Genomic DNA, 20,100 nt, shown 5'->3' with positions numbered 1-20,100 from the left:
GTCTATGGCTGAACTCTGGGGCTTGGTGTATTTATACACACCCATAATCCCAGCCCTCAAAAGACAGAGGCAGGAAGATCATAAGTTTATGGCAAAATCAAAGCAAAATATGAAACAAAAAAAAACCTTCTAAAACAAGGTGCTGAGAAAACACCTTCATAAATAACATCAAAGTAGAGAAGATTAAAAAAAAATAACAAAAACCAAAACCCAAATGAAAAGTTCAAAAACTTAACTGGGAGCAAACTATAAACGTGTCGACAGTAAACATTATAAAAGGAAAATGGAAAACTAGCAACTGGCCAGAGGAAGATATTTGCATATAACAGTCTATAGATTCCAATCCAGAATCGACAGCTTGGTACAAATGCACATAAATAAAATAGTAACTGATGAATAAGGAGCAAAGAACGTGAATAGGTAGGCCACAGAGACAGGAGTGACCAAGTACACCCAAAGATGCTTCAGTGTCTTGGGTGTTAGGGACTTGAAAAGCAGGTAAGACACCATTTTATCTGGCATCTTGAAAACAATTAGGAGTCTAAAAGTAATCTGTTGATTTGGAGAGACAGGCATTTATGTGACATGTTCATGGGAATATGGTTTGGTCAGCCCTCAGAGGGGCAGCTTGGCAATATTGGTAGTATCTCTGAGGTGCATGCCTGAGAGCCCAGCAAGTTCATAACTAGGCATCCTGGAGAGAGTTCTGCTCAGATGCATAATGTCATAGGATGATAATTTCAGCTTTTTTTTTCTTTTTGGCTGGTGTGTATATCTGTGTGTGTCTGTGTGTGTGTGCAAGTGCAGGTGTGTATGTGTGGAGTTCAGGGGACAAGCTCAGGTGTTGGTCCTTGCCTTCAACCTTGCTTGATGCAGTGTCCTTCTTGACCACCACTGTGTGCACCAAGCTGGCTCACAGCGACCTGCCTCTCTCTGTCTCCTTGCTCAATGTTTGAGGGCCGGTCTTGACAGTTGTTTGCTTTCTGTGAATTCTGGGAACTTGAACTCAGGTCTTCCTGTCTGAGCAGCAAGTGCCTCACTCACTTCCTCTCCCTGGGCTGCTTGGCCTGTATTTTAACTGTATAGGTTGTCAATGAGGTAACAGCTCATCAATGGAATAGATAACAGAATGAGTAGCATCATAGTGTGATGTCATCTGTTCTAAAGTTGAGACAGCAAAACTGTCTATTTGAGTTAACCTCAGAAACACCGAATGGACTGACAGGAAATAAATAGTATCTACAAGTTGTTACCATTTTTTTCTTTATTTTATTTTTTTAATATTAGTTACAGTTTATTTACTTTGCATCCTAGCTGTAGCCCCCTCCCTCATTCCCTCCCAACCCCACCCTCCCTCCCTCATCTTCTCCCTGCCCTTCTCTAAGTCCACTGCTAGGGTAGGTCCTCCTCTTCTTCCATCTGACCCTAGCTTCTCAGGTCTCTTCAGGACTGGCTACATTGTCCTCCTCTGTGGCCTAGCAAGGCTGCTCCTTGCTGGAGGGAGGGGAGGTCAAAGAGCCTATCACTTAGTTCATGCCAATGACAGTCCCTCTTCCCCCTCCTAGGGAACCCACTTGGATATTGAGCTACCATGGGATCCATCCGAGCAGGGGTTCTAGGTTATATCCACACATGGTCCTTGTTGGAGAAACAGTCTCAGAAAAGACCCCTGTGCCCAGATATGTTCAGTCCTTGTTGAGCTCCTGTTCTCTCCAGGTCACACTAACACCCCTTTCTTTCATATGATTCCCTGCACTCTGCTCAAGGTTTGGTTATGAGTCTCAGCATCTGCTTTGATACACTGCTGGGTAGAGTCTTTCAGAGGCCCACTGTGGTAGGCTCCTGTCCTGTTACTTGTTTTCTCCTACTTCCAATGTCCATCCCATTTGTCTTTTTTTTAAATTCTTTATTAATTACACTTTATTCACTTTGTATCCCCCTCTGTGGTTCCCTCCCTCCTCCCGTCCCAATCCCTCCCTTCCTCCACCTTCTACATGCATACCCTTCCCCAAGTCCACTGATAGGGGAGGTCTTCTTTTCCTTCCTTCTGATCCTAGTCAATTAGGTCTCATCAGGAATGGCTGTGTTGTCTTCTTCTGTGGCCTGGTACAGAGGACCTCTGAAAAGCTCTGCCCTGCAGACTATCAATGTAGATGCTGAGACTTATGGGCAACCTTTGGGCAGAGTGCAGGGAGTCTTAGGAAAAAAAGTGGGAAACAGTAAGATCTGGAGAGGACAGGAACTCCACAAGGAGAGCAACACAACCAAAAAAATCTGAGCACAGGGGTCTTTCCTGAGACTGATACTCCAACCAAGGACTATGCATGGAGATAACCTAAGAGTCCTGCACAGATGTAGCCCATGGCAGTTCAGTATCCAAGTGGGTTCCATTGTAATAGGAACGGGGACTGTCTATGACATGAACTGATTGGCCTGCTCTTTAATTATCTCCCCCTGAGGAGGAAGCAGCATTACCAGGCCACAGAAGAAGACACTGCAGCCACTCCTGATGAGACCTAATTGTTACCATTTTTAAAGTCCTCAAAGCAATGAAGAATTGGTGGCTGCAGTGTCTTGATAAAGTTTGAATAAACATATAGGATTGTGCGTTTGTTTTTTGAGAATGACTGAGGAAAACAGTATAAGAAGAGGGGCAGATGTAGCTCAATTATACTTATAAGAACTTAATTATTTTTTTAAAAATCTCTTAAAGTTGAAATTATGTTTAAAGACATATTCAGTTGGTAAGAATGCTTGCTATGCTAGCATGAGGATCCAAGTTCGAATCCCCAGTCAGGCCTGGCTGTGCTTGTGCCTGTGACCTCAGCACAGTGAGGGGTGGAGACAGGAGGATTGTTGGGGCTTTGTGGGCACTAGCTTAGTACCAGGTTCAGGGAGGGACCCTGCCTCAAAGTAATTATGCAGACAGATAGGCAGCAGGATACTGGGTACCCTCAGCTCCACTCTCCATTATGTGCTCCTCTGCCCACATATGCTTGCTCAGCATCTCACCTCACAAGGAAGCCAGATCACAAGGTGTTGGTTAAAGGGAAAATGGATATTAATTATTCATATTGCTTTCTTCCTTTTACCAACAGACTCAATTACTGGATGAAGTTTCACTCTGAAGAATAAGCTGGGCTTTTAAGCTCTCAATCTTCCTGCCTTCAACTCCCGCTTTGGACTTACATAGTGTATACTAACATCCCGGTCATAATGTTTCCCCTTTTTCTTTCATTTTGTTGTGATGCCGGGGATGGAAGTCAGGGCCTTGGACTTGATAGGTGATTTCTCTTCTCGCTGATGCTGCATTCTCAGCCAGCACGTTCTGTCTCTGACGAATGAGTTCAAAGGCACTGTACTGTAATACTGTTAATACTGTATCTGTCTTCATAATGTTCCACAGTGTGTCCACGGACTTTGTGCGGAAATCCGTGTAGTCTGTGCAGTCTTGTCCCTTCCTGCCATCCTGATGAAGCCACAGCTAAGGCAGCCATTGATGTTTCCTTCTGGGGACATGCTAGCCAGTGAAAAGGCCTGAGCCTCACAGATTTTATTCATTTGAGTTTGTAAGCCGTGGGGGTTTCCCAAGCTTCAAGTGGAGCTCAACTGCCCACGAGGTTATGTCTGTGCCATTTTGGGCCTTTATGTGGCTCATGGTGTCAGACTGACCCGGCCGCCTGAGGAGCTCTCTTAAGGCTGCAGGGAGAAGCAAGCGGCTCTCGTCCTATAGCAGATGCCCCACGGAGCATCACCATCCAGGCAGTGCACTGCCCCACTCTGCTGGGCACTCTGCGAGTGCACCGACTATTGACATTCTGGCAATTCTATCCCCATTCTCTATTAACCTGCGCTCGTGGCCCCTGCTCCAAAGCACTATGTAGAACAGATGCAGTGATACAGTCTTTGAATCAATAATCTGCAGTGAAGAGGAAACCATCTTCATGGTGAGAGGGAGACACACACACACACACACACACACACACAGAGAGAGAGAGAGAGAGAGAGAGAGAGAGAGAGAGAAATAGCTTCTGGATGCATACCACATTGATCTTTGATCAAATTCTACATCAGGTTTTCAGAAAAATAACTTGTATGTTGGAGAAAACAACATTAGCAACATATATATATATATATATATTTAAATATCCACAGTTTTCAGGCTTTTCCTCCCACTTCTACCCCCGCTGCTAACGGGAAGTGCAAGGGCCAGTGTTATGCTAGGGAGGGTTTGTACAAGGAGCGATTGTTAGAGTTTTTAGGAATTTGTCAGCTATTTGCTAAACACAGACATTCTAAGAGGTTAAATTATATAGGGCAGTTACATAACTTGTATTAAGGACAAAGGAAGCGAATACTCCAAACTCATCATTTCCTGACTGCTTTGCTCCATTTGGTTGTTCTCCTGGTGTTTCCTCTGTATGCTGTAATGTGCTCAGGTTCACTACTGCATATCTCCTTAGCTGCATTTACTAACATGTTGGTATTTGAAATGTCTACAAGGGGGTGTTCATTCGCTAAATAACTCATTCACTTTTTTTTTTCTGGTGCTCAGGGTCTAAACTGAGGGTCTTGTGCTTGCTAGGCAAGAGTGCTACTACCAAGCCTAACCCCAGCTCCTTGAAGTTACATCTATGCCACAGAGGTTGGCAAATACTAGGGGTGAGGCTTTGATTTGTTGTCTTGTTAAGTGTCTAGACTAAGAAGTCAATGGGTACAGTTGTTCTAATAATGTAGATTAATCAAAGAGAAGTGTTCTGTCTACAGCTGTCACATAATGACTATTGTAGAAATTTGGAGAGATATTCAATTGTAGTAAAAGAAAAAAAAAACTCGTTCTCTGCTTACCACTTAACATGTTCACAGTACTGGGGAATTGCATGTCCTTGACATGCACTCTTGTTTCACCTTAGCCTTCGTCACGAGCATGATCAGAAATATCAGCTCTATTTACATGGGAACTAAGTTCACTCATCATTTGCAGCCTTCGGGTGGAGAGCTCAGCAGAAAACAGCAGCAGAGTCCTGTGAGAACCAGTTAGCTACAGGGGAGCTATGATAATATAGTCTATGTTTTAATCACTGTTCGTAAATCGTGTGTTATATGCCCATCACATCAGTAAGACTTACAATAAGTACACTCAGCACACACACACACACACACACACACACACACACACACAGACACAATGGATATACCCATATATGTGTGCACAACCAGTGCACAGCCCTGTGACATTTTCAGAAGCAGCGGGAGAAGATCATATTAAAATTACATAGGAAGTCGCACTGTTGTGGAGAGAATGCCACAGGCCTCTAGTAACTTGGTGGTTCTGGAGAATGAGGCATGATTGGGGAAAGGGGCAAATGAAAAGGAAAGCGAAATGTGCTGGGGTAGCAGAGCATACAGCAATAGGGAGGAAGGGGAGGGTGACAGTTTGAATGGGATACGTCCCCAATAGGACCATGTATTTAAACACTTGTTCCTCTGTTAGTTAGCACTGTTTGGAGACGTTATGGAACCTTTGGGGACAGAGCCCTGCTGGAGGAAGCACATCACTGGGGTAGGTTTTGAGAGTTTATAGCCTTGCCCGCTTCTAATTTACTCTCTTGGCTTCCAGCATGTGGCTGATGGCCATGCTCTCTCTCTGTCTCCTGCTTGGGCGGTCTGCTGCCCTGCCTCTCTTGCCACTGTGGGCTCTCCCCCTGGAATTGTAAGCCAAAATAAATCCCTTCTTTCTTAAGTTGCCTTGGACATGGTGTTTTATCACATATGTGAGGAATGAACAGTCACTACAAGGAAATGTGGGTGGGCATCTTGAAATGCCCTGCTGAAGAATGAGAGATAGTCCTCTCCAAATGGCTTTTATAAGTGTTGACCATGTTGTTTACTTCCTTAGATGGCTCTGTTTCCATGGAATGTGTATCTGAGATTAGGTAGCCCATGAAGGAGTTTATTTAGTCAAGTTGCACTGACTTGAAATGATTGTTTGGCATTATTGGGATTATCATAGAGTACTAGGAACAAGTTATGCCCAGTTGTCCTTGTTCTTATTAACACAGGGGTATGAACTGACATGCCCCTAGCATGACAAAAACAAAAGCAACAACAGTGATGGCCTATTGATTATTGCTTTCGTGTTACCAATAGTTTTCCTATAGTCCAATAGTCTTTACCTGAATCCATCAGTATAATAACCTGTGAGGCAGTCATAATGTCATGCTTTCACATCGGGAACAGGTTCGGGGAGATGAGACAAAGCACATGGCTTGCAAAGTCTAGTGTGGAAATAATCCAAGTGACCTAGACCTGAGCTTCCATTGGAGTCAGCTTTAGAGGAGAAGATTGCCACGTACTAGCAGACAAGTGTAAACCTAACCTTTTATTTTCTAAAGGGCACCAGTATCAATCTACAGATAGGTCTCTGTTGGGGTTGGAGAGCTGCCTGTGTTAGAATTTGCTGACGGGTTTCAGAAAAGCACTCACCGAACACTGGGTCGTGCAGGAGAAATGTCACAGACATTTCAGGGGAGACACAGTTGAATAAAATATGACTCTACCCTCTTGAGGAGCTCAAAATCCAGATGTTCATTCTATACCAATATCTTGAGTGAAGTCAAGAGGCAAATCAAACTGGAACAGGGGTTTAAAAGGAAAAATAAAATCAGAGTTCCTGTCGGTTCTCAGGAAGAGTCTGAGCCAGAGCTGTGTTCCAGAGACCCAGGTAAAGGTCTTATGTTATGGAACACCATGTACAGAAGCGTAGGCAAAGCTGGGGCAGCTCAGATGTGGCCTCCTAAGTCTTCAGCGTTAACCTTGGGGCCAAAATGCTGGTGAGTTTCTTGATGTTCTCTCCATTAGACTAAAAGAAATCCTGTACCTGGGATGAAAGCTTTGTTGCCTTTTTGTTTTCTTGGAAGTCTTCAGGGCCAGGCTTCTCAACAGTATCTTTTTATTTCAGGCTGTAACATTTTAAGACAGACACTGAAAAGGGAACCTGGACAAGCTGAAAGGGTTAACTCACCCCGGTCCTTTGAAGGGTGAGTTAATGGGACTGGGAAGTTTGAGTCTCGACGAGGAAGACTCTGAGAGTACGTGCGATTAGATTCTAAAATATTTGGAGGGTTGTCATGTGGGAAGAACAGATGCTTCTAAGCTGATCCAAGGGAGCACAGCCAGCACAAATGACCTGGAGTCCGAGGGCAGCTGTCTTAGGCTAGCAAAAGACAGGCTGGCAAGCTGTTGAAAAGGAGGACCTTTCCACCAGGACAGAGGGAGGAAGGGTGCTTCGTAAAAAGCTGTTCTGGCTTCTTAGACTGAGCTATTGTACCTTATGAGATGGAATGTGTTTTCCCCAAATAAAACCCTGCAGTTGATGATTCCATAAAAAGAACGATCTGCTAACCCTTAGGAGTCACAGTGAGACCATATTTTCTCTAAGGCAGAACTGAGAGATGGCAATTAACATATGAAGAGCAATTTTCTTTAGATTTCTTAGAAATGTAAGAGATCATGGCATTCAACAATGGCTAGTGTAGAAATAGGTGTCCTTTAGCCCTCCATCTCTGCCAAAAAGTGAGAGGCCATGAGCAATGGGAATCTACTATGTGGAGACCTGGGATCCGTCTTGAGACAAAGAAATGAACGGGAAGGATACAAGGTGGCCATGGTTGCAGCTCCAAGTTCTTCAGCTTTGTGCCTAGCAGCTCCGAAAAAGGAGGCAGCCAAGGCTTTGCAGAGGCAACGAACAAAGACAGAACAAACCACCCAGTCTAGATAAATGTCCCATCTCTGTACTACGTGGCATCACAGACCTCTGCAAAGGCCACTTCAGCCACTAGGAAGGAGAAGCAAAGGCCATCACAACACAACCAAGGCAACAGATTCTGGCATATGTGACTTAATTCACACAAAACATGCAATTAGCAAGTCGACATAGACAGACTTATCCAAAGAAGAGGCCAATAGAAGCCTGTTGGGGGGTAGGGGGAACAAAACTCCTCTAAGCTCTGTGAATACAAGAAGAATAGGAGGAGGAAGGAAAGGGAGAGGAGGAGGGAGAAGGAAGAGGAGGAGAAAGAAGGAGAAGGGGAATATTACTAGTAGTGGCAATAATAACAATAATAAGCAGATGGAGTAGGAAGAGAAGAAAAGAAAGAAAGAAAGAAAGAAAGAAAGAAAGAAGGAAGGAAGGAAGGAAGGAAGGAAGGAAGGAAGGAAGGAAGGAAGGAAGGAAAGGAAGGAAGGAAGGAAGGAAGGAAGGAAGGAAGGAAGGAAGAAAAGACTGACGCTGTAACCCAGACAAACTTCAAGAGGATTTTAGAAGAAAGAAGTTTTGCCTAAACTATGAAAGCCCCCAGATAAAACCATAGATTCACAATTTATTAAAAGTTGCTTCTTCCCCCCTGAACCCACCGACTTCCATCATTCTCGAACATTCTTTCTGACTTCTTTCATTAACATTTCCTTCTTTCACTGGAGCAGACAGAGCTCTGGGGAATCTCCCCCACCACCACCACCTCAGCCCCACCAATGGGGCATTGAATGAGAGCCAGGGTGTTGTCTGTGTAAAGAGAAATTGCAAAACCACAAATTGCAGAAAATCCAGACTGCCAAAAAATCGAAAGGAACACACAATATCGCCATGCCTCTTAAAAAGCAATTGCGCATTTTACAGGCCTCTGGACAGTTCAGGTTTGCTTGGCAACTTTCTCACCCATACCACCCAGAGAGAAGACAGTTCTCCCTCAGAGGCAGTGGTCCTGAACATGGTGGGTAGTTGAGCTCAACAACAGACTGAGGGAGACTGCTTGGGCTCAGCAGGATTCTGTTTTCTATGACGACATGGTGTTAAAGGCCCAACGTTTGGATTTAAAGGCCCAACGCTTGTCACCAGAATGTCAGAGACCCGCAAAAGCAGAACCACCAAACCAACACACAAATAAGTAAAACAAAACAAACCTCATAGAGATCCCTTACGCACCCAATGTATTTTAGGTGCCCGCCACCAACGTAATCTTGTGTGGTTATTATAACCTTTGATACAGCAAAAGCGATCTTCCTTTCTCTTTTGATCTTTCATAATAAAAGAGCTTAGGAAGTGAGCTGTTAACATTTTTTTTTAGAATCGTGCCACCTCTGAGAGTGAAACGGCACTTAGCTGTGAGAACTCTGGTTTTCACTCCAGAGGGCAGAGGCTCCTTCCACGGCCCTTCCTATGTTTTCCGTGGGGCATATCTTCCTGACTTGGCTAAGCTGTCCTTCTGTAGTGAAGCTGGTATTCCATGTTCTGTTCACATTTCCGGGACCCTGTATGGGGTACTGACTCGGAGGCTGTGTGTTGGACTGTGTATCAGTCACCCTTATGTCCTTGGGCTCCAGAGAAGCTGATTCCACTGAAAGGTTGGTGGTTTTGTTTTTCTTATATACTTTAAAAGAGCTTTCTTTCTTTCTTTCTTTCTTTCTTTCTTTCTTTCTTTCTTTCTTTCTTTCTTTCTTTCCATGTGTATTTGTATTTTGTCTGTTTGTATGTCTGTGTTCCTGGTGCCCAAAGAGATCAGAAATGGACATTGGATCCCGTGGAACTGTAGTGACAAATAACTGTGAGCTGACATGTGGGTACTTGGTGACCCAAACTTGGGTCCGCTGTAGATGCATCCGGTGCTCTTACCCACTGATGATTCTCTCCAGCCCCAGTCTAGTGGTTTTAACGCATTTCTGTGACTCCATGGTAAAGCCAACCTTCTTCCGGAAGCTCAGAGAAGACTCGGGGATTTGAGTAGACGCCCTTTGTCTGGATAGTGTGACATTCCAGCCCTGTTTACAGTCACCGTGCAGTGTAGATGAACACCGTTTGAAACTTCTGTGGTGAATCAGGCCAATTCCTCGCTCTCCTTCTGAGAGCAAGGTAAGGGGCGCTTTAACACAAGTCTTGATAGAGAGATCTGGGGGTAACAGTCATCATTGATATGGTTATGCTTCCACATAATGGTTTGAAACGCTGCTTTAAATTGCGTTTTAGCGGAGCTGGAGAGACGGCTCAGTGGTTAGGAGACATACTGCTTTTCCAGCGCACCAGAGCTTGAGTCCCGCAGCCAACCACTCATAACTCCAGCTCCAGGGGATCAGACACCTCCTCCTTCTCTGCCCATTGGTATAATGCTCTCTCCCTCTCCTCCTCTAACTCACTTATAAATTAATAAATAAAAACAAATCTTGTGAAATATTAAATTGGGGGTTGGAAAGGGGGCTCAGCAGTGACAACCATGAATTGCTGTTCCAGAGGCTCCAAGTTCGGTCTCCAGTCCCCACAGGAGATGGCTTATATTTGCCCGTTGTGGCTCCATCTCTAGAGGATTTGAGCCCCTCTCTGACCTCGGGGCACCTGCGCTCATACACTCCCCCATATAGATGGAAATAACCAAAACCAGAGACAAATCTTTAAAAGATTAAATCACTCTTTACCTGATGCTCAGCACGAACACATACAAACTACAATTTTGGATCCAGTATTAAATCGCTGAAAACACGGGGGAACTGAGCTGACAGTGGCCTATGCTAAAGAGCTATTAAATATAAATACGTAGGAAAATGAGCACAAGGTGGTTTCCCTTGAAGTGAGCTCAGTGTTCTAAAGAGAGAAAATGGGCAAAAGCTCCCACATCTGTAAACGCAACATGCTCATGGTAACACACGGAAAGGAGGCCTACTCATGAAAATCTAATGTGACTTTATTGGTAAAAGTCACTTAAAATATTCCTAGCATGCAGGTGTCTTTACAACGCAATCCAGACAATAGAACACAGAGAGCTTGACATTTTAAAACAGTCTCTTGAAGTATACCACTTGGAGGTGAGGTTTGAAGGATGCTGAGAGCGAAGGCTTCCTGTTGCCGGTGTTTGAATAGTTAGTGGCAAGCAGTGGGGTCAGTTTGCTGGAGTGAGCAAACAGAAAGACATCACCCTGGGAAGTCAGCATAAGCTAAGTTTTTCTTGCAGTTCAGCTGAACACATCGTCTCAGGGACCAAATGATCCGAGGGGAATTTATTAGAGTATTTGTGGTGTGCAGAAATCCAGGGAGACCTTGGAATCCTGACAGGTTTGAGAATGTCTAGTTAAATGCCTCAGTGGCTGCTAAGATGCACCCGTTGTTAGAAATTCCATATAAACCAGGAGCTGCAAATAGCAGGCTCAACCTTTTCTCTGTGGTTGTTTATCTCGTGACCACTTATCTTCACTGACAGGGAACTCATTACCTCTTCCAGCTACTTGTGCGTACCCTATAGTATTAATATTGAACCTAAATCAACTCTCTGCCTTTTGAACGTACGCATTATCAGACTGTTCCAGAGATAGACAGGCTTTTCATAAACACATACTGGGGGGGTTATATTCACACACTAATGTTAAAGGCAAAACTGTGCAATGCCTATCCTCCCAATTCAGATCACCACAATTATATCTGGCCTTCATACACAGGAGATGAGATGCACTCTAGAATGAACACAGGTTTACAGAGAGGCCATCAGCAGCAGACACAGGAAGGAATTACTGAGGAGACTACCATGCTGCTAAACAAGGAGGGACCTGTGAACCCACAGTGAGGACTGGCTGCCGAAAGAGAAATACATTAGTCACTCAAGGAGCTATGAATATTCAGATGTTTGATGGCTTTTAGCTATAGTGTCATGATGAATATGCATGACCCCTTCCTTTGCTTTCCTTTAGATTTTTTAGATGCAATATTTTCATAGCCACCATTTCATTCTGCTTCCAAAACCATCCCTAAAATGCTTCCATGGCATTATACAAATCAGTCCTGTGAAACGTTAGCTTCAAAACATTGGCTGCTTTTGGCTACTCCAGGCTTTAATGACGCAGCAGTAGGAGGTAGGGGATGGGAGCCTTAAGGATGAGGAGGTTTTAGGAATGACAGCTGGAACATAGATATGATCTCGAGAAGGAAATGTACTTACATTTTGCTGCAGGTGAAATGTCTGTCTTTGAAGGGTAGCCTCTGTAATAAAGAAAAAAAAATACGTTTAAGAAATTGAACAGTAACTAATTAAACTGGGAGGAAAAAAAAACACATCTACTTGCCTTTGAAGGTACAGCCACTGACAGAAAAATAATGAGGACTCTAAAGATGAAAACTTATTTATCAGGAGACTATTCTCGGGGAGCAAGAAGCTGGAACCCACAAAGGAAGCATCTAAATCAACCGTCATATCTCCTTGTATACTCAGTTTCTAGCTCCTGAGTGCCCTTGAATACTGACGCTCATTTTGCCCTCCTAGGTCTGAGCCTGCAGGGAAACCAGGAGGCATCTGGTTGCCTAGATCACCAGCTCAGACTCAGCATTCTCTTGCTTCTGGTTCATATTGACATCCTACCTTGTTTTTGAAGGCCCAGTTCTGACAGGTTGTTCCACTAAAAGAGTGTCCTCCGGGGGGAGGGGGAAGACCTAATTTTCTCAATTCATGCTTATTGGGATAAGTGGACAGTTTTTTCTTCCGAGAAATAAAATGCGTTTGTGAGGGCTGCTCAAGGGGGACCTCAGTGGATGCCAGGTTTCTCAGAGATGGCAGTGAAAAGGGAAAACAATTTAGCTACATGGCTGTTTAGAAGGGATTCACCTAGTGTGAGGGCAATTTGTTCATTGAGGCAGCCCTTCAAACACTTCAGCAGGCTTCCAAGTCTATTTTTTTTTTTAATCAACTTGGTTATAACCAGAGGAGTACTTTTTAGGGTAGCACGTTTAATGGGCAATGCCAGCTAAGATGCCCTCCTCCCCCATGTGTACCGTCTCCCAGCAGCGTGACGGACTTTGTACGTTCTGAGATTTGTGGGGACAGAGGACCCATCTTAGACTGAGCATTCTAGTTATTCCAGGGTCCTCAGACCTTCGCGAAGATCTCACTGTTGATGGTGATCTGGAGAAGTCTGATTAGTCACTATGTGAGCAATGTGTTCCCAATCTCCACCATTTGTGTTTGTGCCTCTGTGTGTGTGTGTGTGTGTGTGTGTGTGTGTATGTGTGTGTTTGTGCTGTGTGCATTTGTGCATGTATGTGTTTGGGGGTGCATGCATGTAAATGGTCAGTGTGGACGTACCTGTCATCCATGTACACACATGTGGGGGTCAGAGGAAGACTTCTAATATCTTCCACTCGTCTTTCCCCACTTATTCTCTTGACACAGAGAGATTAGTGGGGAAAGATGAGAAAGACACACATCAGGATGCTCTCACGGATCTAGGAGCATCCATTTTTACCTAGTCTGGCAGAAAAGTGAGCTCCTGGGGTGTGCCAGGCACACAAGACCATACTTGGCTTTTAAATGAACGCTAGAGAAGGGGACATATGTCCTCATGGGCCCTCTTACCAACCGAGTCTCCTCAGCCCCAATTGCTGTCATTTTTTCGAAATAATAATGTAATTTTAAGGCGCTCATTCAAAGCTCAGCAAGTGAACGAAAATGACAGTGCTAATTCTAAGAACTGTTACAAGAGTTAAAACAGACAATAAGTATACAACAGTTACATAAAATAGTGGACATTATAGTTTGGATGTGGAATGTCCCAGACCCTAAAAACTCAGATTTTAAATGGTTTAGTCCCCAGCTTGGCACGATTGGTAAGTGACAGGTCCTTGAAGAAGTGACATTCGGTGAGAAGGCTTTCGGCGTCCTAACAGGGGACAAGAAAGCTCTTTCTTCTTTGCTTCCTGGCCATGAAGTGAAAGATTTTTCTCTATTACGGCTTCTACCACAATGTGCTGTCAGAAGTCCAAAGCAACGAGGCACCAGTCATAGACTATAAAGCCTCTAAAACTCTCAGCCAAAATGACTTTTTTTTAATAAGTTGATAAGATCAGATATTTGTTACAGTAGCAGAGAGCCAACTAGTGCACTAAAGACTTACTAAATATTAATTGGTGTTGTCGGTGGTTCTGTTGCCGTTAGAAGGCAAAGCTGGGAAACCAAATTAAGAAATGGGACCCAAGAAGGCAGCAATTTAGGTCTTCTTACTCAGGCAAGACATTTCCCCTATTTGACGTCAAGATCATCCCAAGTTTCTTTCCGAGGTTAGTTTATCCAAACTTTATTTCTCTGTCTGCTGAGGATAATGCATGCAATCAGTCTCTACATCAGAACAACTGTTAATATGTCAGCAAGACACCTAATCCCTAGTTACTGTTCATGGGAGAGGACCCCAAGTTTGTTAAATTGTTAAATTGCTGACCACACGAAGAATGGGAGTCATTGCTGCCTATGCAGGCAGGTGGTACAGTTCTGTTGGCTGGATTTTGTATAAGGGCCCTGTAGTGTAGTGTATGCGCCACTAATTGGAAGAAATTAGAGATGCCTCTCTGTTTCCAGGCCAGCATACACTCCCCTACCTCTTGTCCTTCCAAATATAAATGCGTATTGAGGACACTTCAGAAACTGTGTCCTCGTGAGCTCCTTTGAGGAACTCGTTGCTAAGAAACAAATTTAGAACCCTCTTATCTACTAAGAAAAGTTTTTACTGTTTCCTTAGATAATGGGTTCTTTAGCTACAAAGAAAATTGTCTGCTAATTTCAAAGATTCAATGGCCAAGGACTCTTCATTTGGGCAACGATTTTATATGATATCATTGATTACTTTAAACACCATTCAAAGCTGTCCTCAAGATGGCATTATGTAGCTACCTAATGTGTGGTACCCATTGTTTTCCTTGGGGTACAGAATAAGTGAACAGAGACTATACAGCCGTGTAAAAATCTCATCTTTGCTCTTTGAGGCTTGTTCCCACCACAGACCAAGGAGAAAGAGAGCTCTAAAAGAATGAATTGACTCACTCGCCAGCTTGTCGAGTACCACTGGGTTCAGGGCACATGGCTGGCTCCTGATCACGTGTCTCGTCATTCCTGACAAACATCTGCCTGGTTCGAGAGACTAGCAGGCAGTTTGGAGAGACCCCAGGACACCGTGATTCAGAATTACAATGCTGGTTGGTGGTGGGGAGGGGGGGAGGTGGTGATCTGGTTTACTAAGGGAAGTTCATATTTAATAATGATATTTACCAAGAGTCCCGAGCATTTAATGCTCCATGAACTGCCTAAATGCTTTTACGTGATAAGTTTGTTACTGAGAGCAGCCCAAGGAGGTTTGGTTTCTGCTCCAGAGCAGGAGGGGACAAGGTAGGTGTGTGTGTGGTAGTGGTACTGTGTGTGTGTGTGTGTGTGTGTGTGTGTGTGTGCATGGGTGGTGTTCCGTGTCAAACAGGAGTGTAACATCAAGGCCAAGGGGTCTAGGCAAGAGGCATTGGCTCCTTTGAGGGTCTAAGAGCCCAAGGCTGCTATTTGCAGTATTTGGCACATCCTTTAGAGAGTCCAGGACTATGACTTTTGGGATGGAGTGGCTCTTATGTGCTATGATGAATACTCAACCAATTCTGTCTTTGTTTTGTTAGTTCTACTTTATTTGCCTGATGTTGTGGTAGGAGTAGTTTCCATTTATTCCCAAGAGGGCTGGGGACTGATAGTCTTAGGTGATTTAGTAACTCAAGAATAACTAGATGAAGGTTTCGTTCAAGGGAAAATATTGCTAATTGTCAGATAAGGCTTTATAAAATCGCGGATGCCCTTTGCATTCTGTTAAAGCATTCTTTAAGTGGGACCTGACATTTCAGTGCTGGGCTGTAGCTCAGTGGTGGGTCGTTTGCCCAGCATGTGTGAAGTGCTAGATTCTGGCCCAATACTTCCAGAAAAACAAAACAAAAACCATCCAGCCTTTTGAGTTGAAGGCATCAGGATCTGATGTTGCAGTTCACCGGCCTCAGCCGTCAGCACTGACTCAGCATATGCTAGTCTCAGGCGTTCTCCAAGCAATGTGGTGACCTGTTACTTGACCTTTCTAAGTTTGGATGCCTTTATCCCTAAGATGGGAATAGAGTAGCCCCGCACTTCTCTTGACTGTTGGGTTTATTGGAAGACCTAATACAGATAAGGAACAGGGTGAATGCCTGGACCATTCCAAGTGCTTACCATGCCAATAATTACAACTGACTTTAGTAAGCCCCAACTGAGAAAGTACCATCTGAGGAACTGCACCTTTTGCACACAGAAAAACAGCTTCTGCTCTTGTCCCCTAAATGGCCACTTGTGGGCCCCTAGCTTCCCAGGTTTTTGTCTGTGACTTTGGGCTCAGTATTGACATGCCACAGGCTCAACTTGAAAAAATCCTGTCAGATTGGTTTTCGAGCCTCTTCATACACAGTAGTATTTTGGTGCCCAGTCCCACTCCTCGATGTCTGCTGGTTTTAAAGAATTCTCAAAGCATTTCCAATGGTCTCTCTTATGGCATTGGAATTTGGCTATTTTTCCACAAAGCCTCAGCGCTGTGTCTTTGCCCAGACCTGGATGGGCGCTCCACTGCCTTACTGTGTTTACTTATAAATGATTTCTTGTGTTTTGATTTCTTTCTAGCTTTTTTAACAGCTAAAGTGTTTTTCATTTAAATAAACAATTTTCATTTCAGAAAATCTGGATACCGCAGAAAGCACTAAAGTGAGGCAAAAGAGCTCAGAACGACACAGATTTATTGTGATGAATGTAAAGAAGCAAGCACTTTGCTTGATGTCTATGAGACAGCCATGACTCAAGATGCATCCGGTGCCATTCTTAATGGTCTATTCTAATAAGAGAAAGCATGTAGATTAATGTCCCCACACTCCCCCACACTCCTTTACATGTGCAAATCTCTATTATTCAAGGTTTTTTTTCAGTAAAAATAAGATAATGCTCTACTATTTAATATAATTTGCTTTTATTCTTTTTTAAAAAGATGCATTTTGTTTTCAACTATGTATATATGTGTGTGACTATGTGTGAGTATGCAACGGTGTGTGCAGATGCCTGCAGGGGTCAGGAGAGGGTATTGGACCCCAGGAGCTGGAATTATGGGTAGTTGTGAGCCACCCAGTGCTCCGAGGATCTATCTTCGCCCCACAAGTGTTCTTCACTGCTGAACCTTTCTCGAGTTCCACTTTGATTCTTTAATTATAATTTTGTGGACACAAGTCACTGTGTATCAGATATTTGAAGTGTGTTCTAGGTGCTGGGCACGTAATTCTGTAGACACAGTTGCTGCATACCAACCACCAAGGCACTTTCAGTCAGTTCAGTGCATGAGAGCCCTGTCAGAAAATGGATCAGGCAGGCTCTGATGTGAGGTGACTGACGGGACAGCTATGCTGCAGCAAGTCAAGCTTTCGCTACACAGAGCAGGATCGACTTTTCCCAATGAAGGACCATATTGACTTGTGGGAAATGGTGATGGCTAAGTTGCACCTCAGCCATGTTGAACATTATTCTCAAGTACATAGAAGACACTGAGGGGTTTTTAATATGGGGGAGAAGTGTAGATGGGTTTGGGCAGTTTGTGGTGGAGGCTGACATTGCACAGGTCAGAAGCAGAAAAAGCACCTGAAGGACAGGTACCATTTTCAAAGGCCTGCCCTGCATGAACTACTTCTGCCAGGAGGCCCAGATTCCAAAACGTTCTAGTCTTCAAAACAACCCCACCAAGCTAGGTAACTGGTATTCATACAGACCTATGAAAGGCACTTCAAATTCAATTGATAACAGGACTTCTGAATTATGTAATAATTATACTTTTAGTTAGCTTTTCTTTTTTGCCTCTATGAGCCTCTACACTGTACTTTCAAATGAGTATTTGAAAAGGCGAAGTCGACTAAGACTTCGAATAGATGGTGTGAGAGCGACCTACATTCTGCTACAGAAGAAAGTAACAGGGGTGGAATTCCTAAATTGAGCTAGCAGCTGGCTGCACAGGAGGGGAGCAGAGTCTCTTGACAGGAAGGATGGAGGGCTTCTAATGGAACGAGTGCTGAATATTCAATCTCAGAACTAACCCCGAAACTATTTACTACCCCGCAGCGTAGAATATCTCCATTATTCAAGTCCTTATGTGGGAGCTCAGAACCATCACTCAGCTATGGGCATGGGGAAGTTATTTCTAGAATTAACATATTTCATATTTTAAGTTTGTCTCTAGTCCCCATCTCAATATTTTTCTTTTTAATGAAACTCATCCTTGAGAAAAGCTTTTTTTGCATGGAACCACCAGGAAGTTCAACTAACCTGTAAAATACTGAGTTTCATTTTTGGGGTACCAGGAAAGTGCTTTAAACCAGGTATAGATAGAGCTGGACCCAAGGGAGGAGGAGGAGGAGCTGTATTAACATCACAGGTCTTCTCGCCTGGCACCTCCCTTCACAGACGTGTAAACTGAGGCCTGGGTGTCGCAGCACTGTGCTTTAGGGACCAACACAGCACGGTGCGTGTGTAAATCACACCTCTCTGGTGAGCTAACAGTAACCTTCCAGAAAGCTTTTAATTTCTGCAGCGGCAGCTTCAGGTAATAATCCAGCCAGAAAGAGAAAGGAAAACATAAACTACTTAATTCAAGGTGGTTGGCAACAGGGAGGCCTGGCATTCCCACTCTATATTCAAATCCATGACATCATTAAAAATAGGATCTGGTTCGGAGTATTTTCAGTTTTCAGACATTTGTTCTCTTATTTCACTGTCAGCTGACAATACAGACTCCTAGAAACCTTCATGCCTTCTCGGCACTGTTTAAATCTTATAATTAAATGATGAACTTCTTTGGATAAATTATTCAAATATCAAAGTGATGGGTTTGAGCAAGGAATAGACTATCTGTCTAATCTGTGCTAACTAACATACGCGGGTCGTTGGACTTTGTGTGTACATAGAAAGCTATCCATTTTAATGAGGCATTGCCTTTGAAGTCACAAGATATTGTGAAGCCCACATATAAAAAAAATTGAACGAGAAGAAAAAAAAAAGAAATGGCACTAAAATTCTTTCTCACAAAAGCTGACCTTGATCAGTGCTGTTCTAAACCTCCTCCACCCGGAGAACAAATGGCTTGAATTCACAGCATGAGAACTCTGGTAAATTTCACTCGTCTGCAGTGTTTAGAAGAATATTTCACACCTTGTGGTTGTGCAACCAAGAACGAACCTCCTGGCTTCTCAGGCAGCAAGATTCTACCTACCCTGCAGCCTCCCCACCCCCACTGCCTCTCTCACCGATGCCCCTGCCTGGGGCCAACCACAGAATCTGGGCATCTTGGTGTCAAGATGAAAAGTGGGGTTCCTTGCTCTAAAATGACTCAGATTTTCAAGACGCTGACTGCAAAGTGTTTGATGAGCCCCAAAGAGATCATGACATTCTAACTGAGAACCTCTCTACCTGTGCCTGGCTGGCAAGCTCTGTCAGTCCACCATCAGTTCAGAGAGCAGGGAAACTAGAGGCTCTGGTTTCCCAGTTTCTGTGAAGATTTCCAGCTTCTGTGTGTTTGGGGTCACTGTTTACTCCCCAGTCCTCAGTTAAATTTGTTACTTCCAAACCCATTCATTCAAGAAAGGGTTAAAGACTTGGCACCCCAACCCCTCAGCAAATTAAGGCACTCTTTGGAAAGTTCTGAGACATTGAGAAGTACAAGAACTCAGGTGTGAAATTTCAGATGCTGGGATAGCTTTCATGGCCAGAGTTAGCAGAGTCTTGCCCTGAAATACATCTCTAGCTCTTTGTGTCACTATGTAGCTCTGGGTGTCCTTGAACTCCTGCTTCTTGCTTCCTTGGAACTGGGGTTGTAGGTGTGGACAATGAAGCCTGGCTAATCCTCATCTCTGACTTGCGTTGGGGACAGTCACTTGCAATAAATGTGTTTTTGAGGTCAATAGTGGGTTACTCAGACTTCAAGTTGCACAAAAGTGCTAAATTTCACCTAGAGGAGAGGCCTCAAGTCTCAGCTTTGGGCTTCGGTTTAGTGCTGGGCCCTGGGAACACCAGCTCCGGTAACCTAACTGGCGTTCTTGTTGTCTTTTTTGGAATTGCACAAGCTGTACAGAGGGTAGGGTGGGGTGGGCATGGAAGGCCTCTTCATACTTGTGGCCCAAACAGAGTCACAATGACCTTTCTTCATAACGCTTATATCTTAAACACACTGTGATTCTTAAATCTGTATCAGATTCCAACACGATTCTGAGAGACCATGACCCAG

At 43.9% G+C, this 20,100-nt stretch overlaps 1 protein-coding gene across 1 annotated transcript in view; it reads right to left on the bottom strand.

The window, feature by feature from the left end:
• Ankfn1 (ankyrin repeat and fibronectin type III domain containing 1) overlaps positions 1 to 20,100 on the bottom strand; it is a 385,112-nt gene that overhangs the window by 233,803 nt on the left and 131,209 nt on the right. The window contains exon 2 of the mRNA XM_060386995.1: positions 11,976 to 12,016. The gene's annotated coding sequence lies outside the window, so the exon portion shown is untranslated. The remainder of the gene's footprint in view (positions 1 to 11,975; positions 12,017 to 20,100) is intronic.

Source organism: Meriones unguiculatus, chromosome 7, assembly GCF_030254825.1.
Source record: "Meriones unguiculatus strain TT.TT164.6M chromosome 7, Bangor_MerUng_6.1, whole genome shotgun sequence".
Classification (NCBI taxonomy): domain Eukaryota; kingdom Metazoa; phylum Chordata; class Mammalia; order Rodentia; family Muridae; genus Meriones; species Meriones unguiculatus.
Note: the sequence above shows the minus strand (reverse complement) of the source record. Positions and strands in the feature narration are given on the sequence as shown.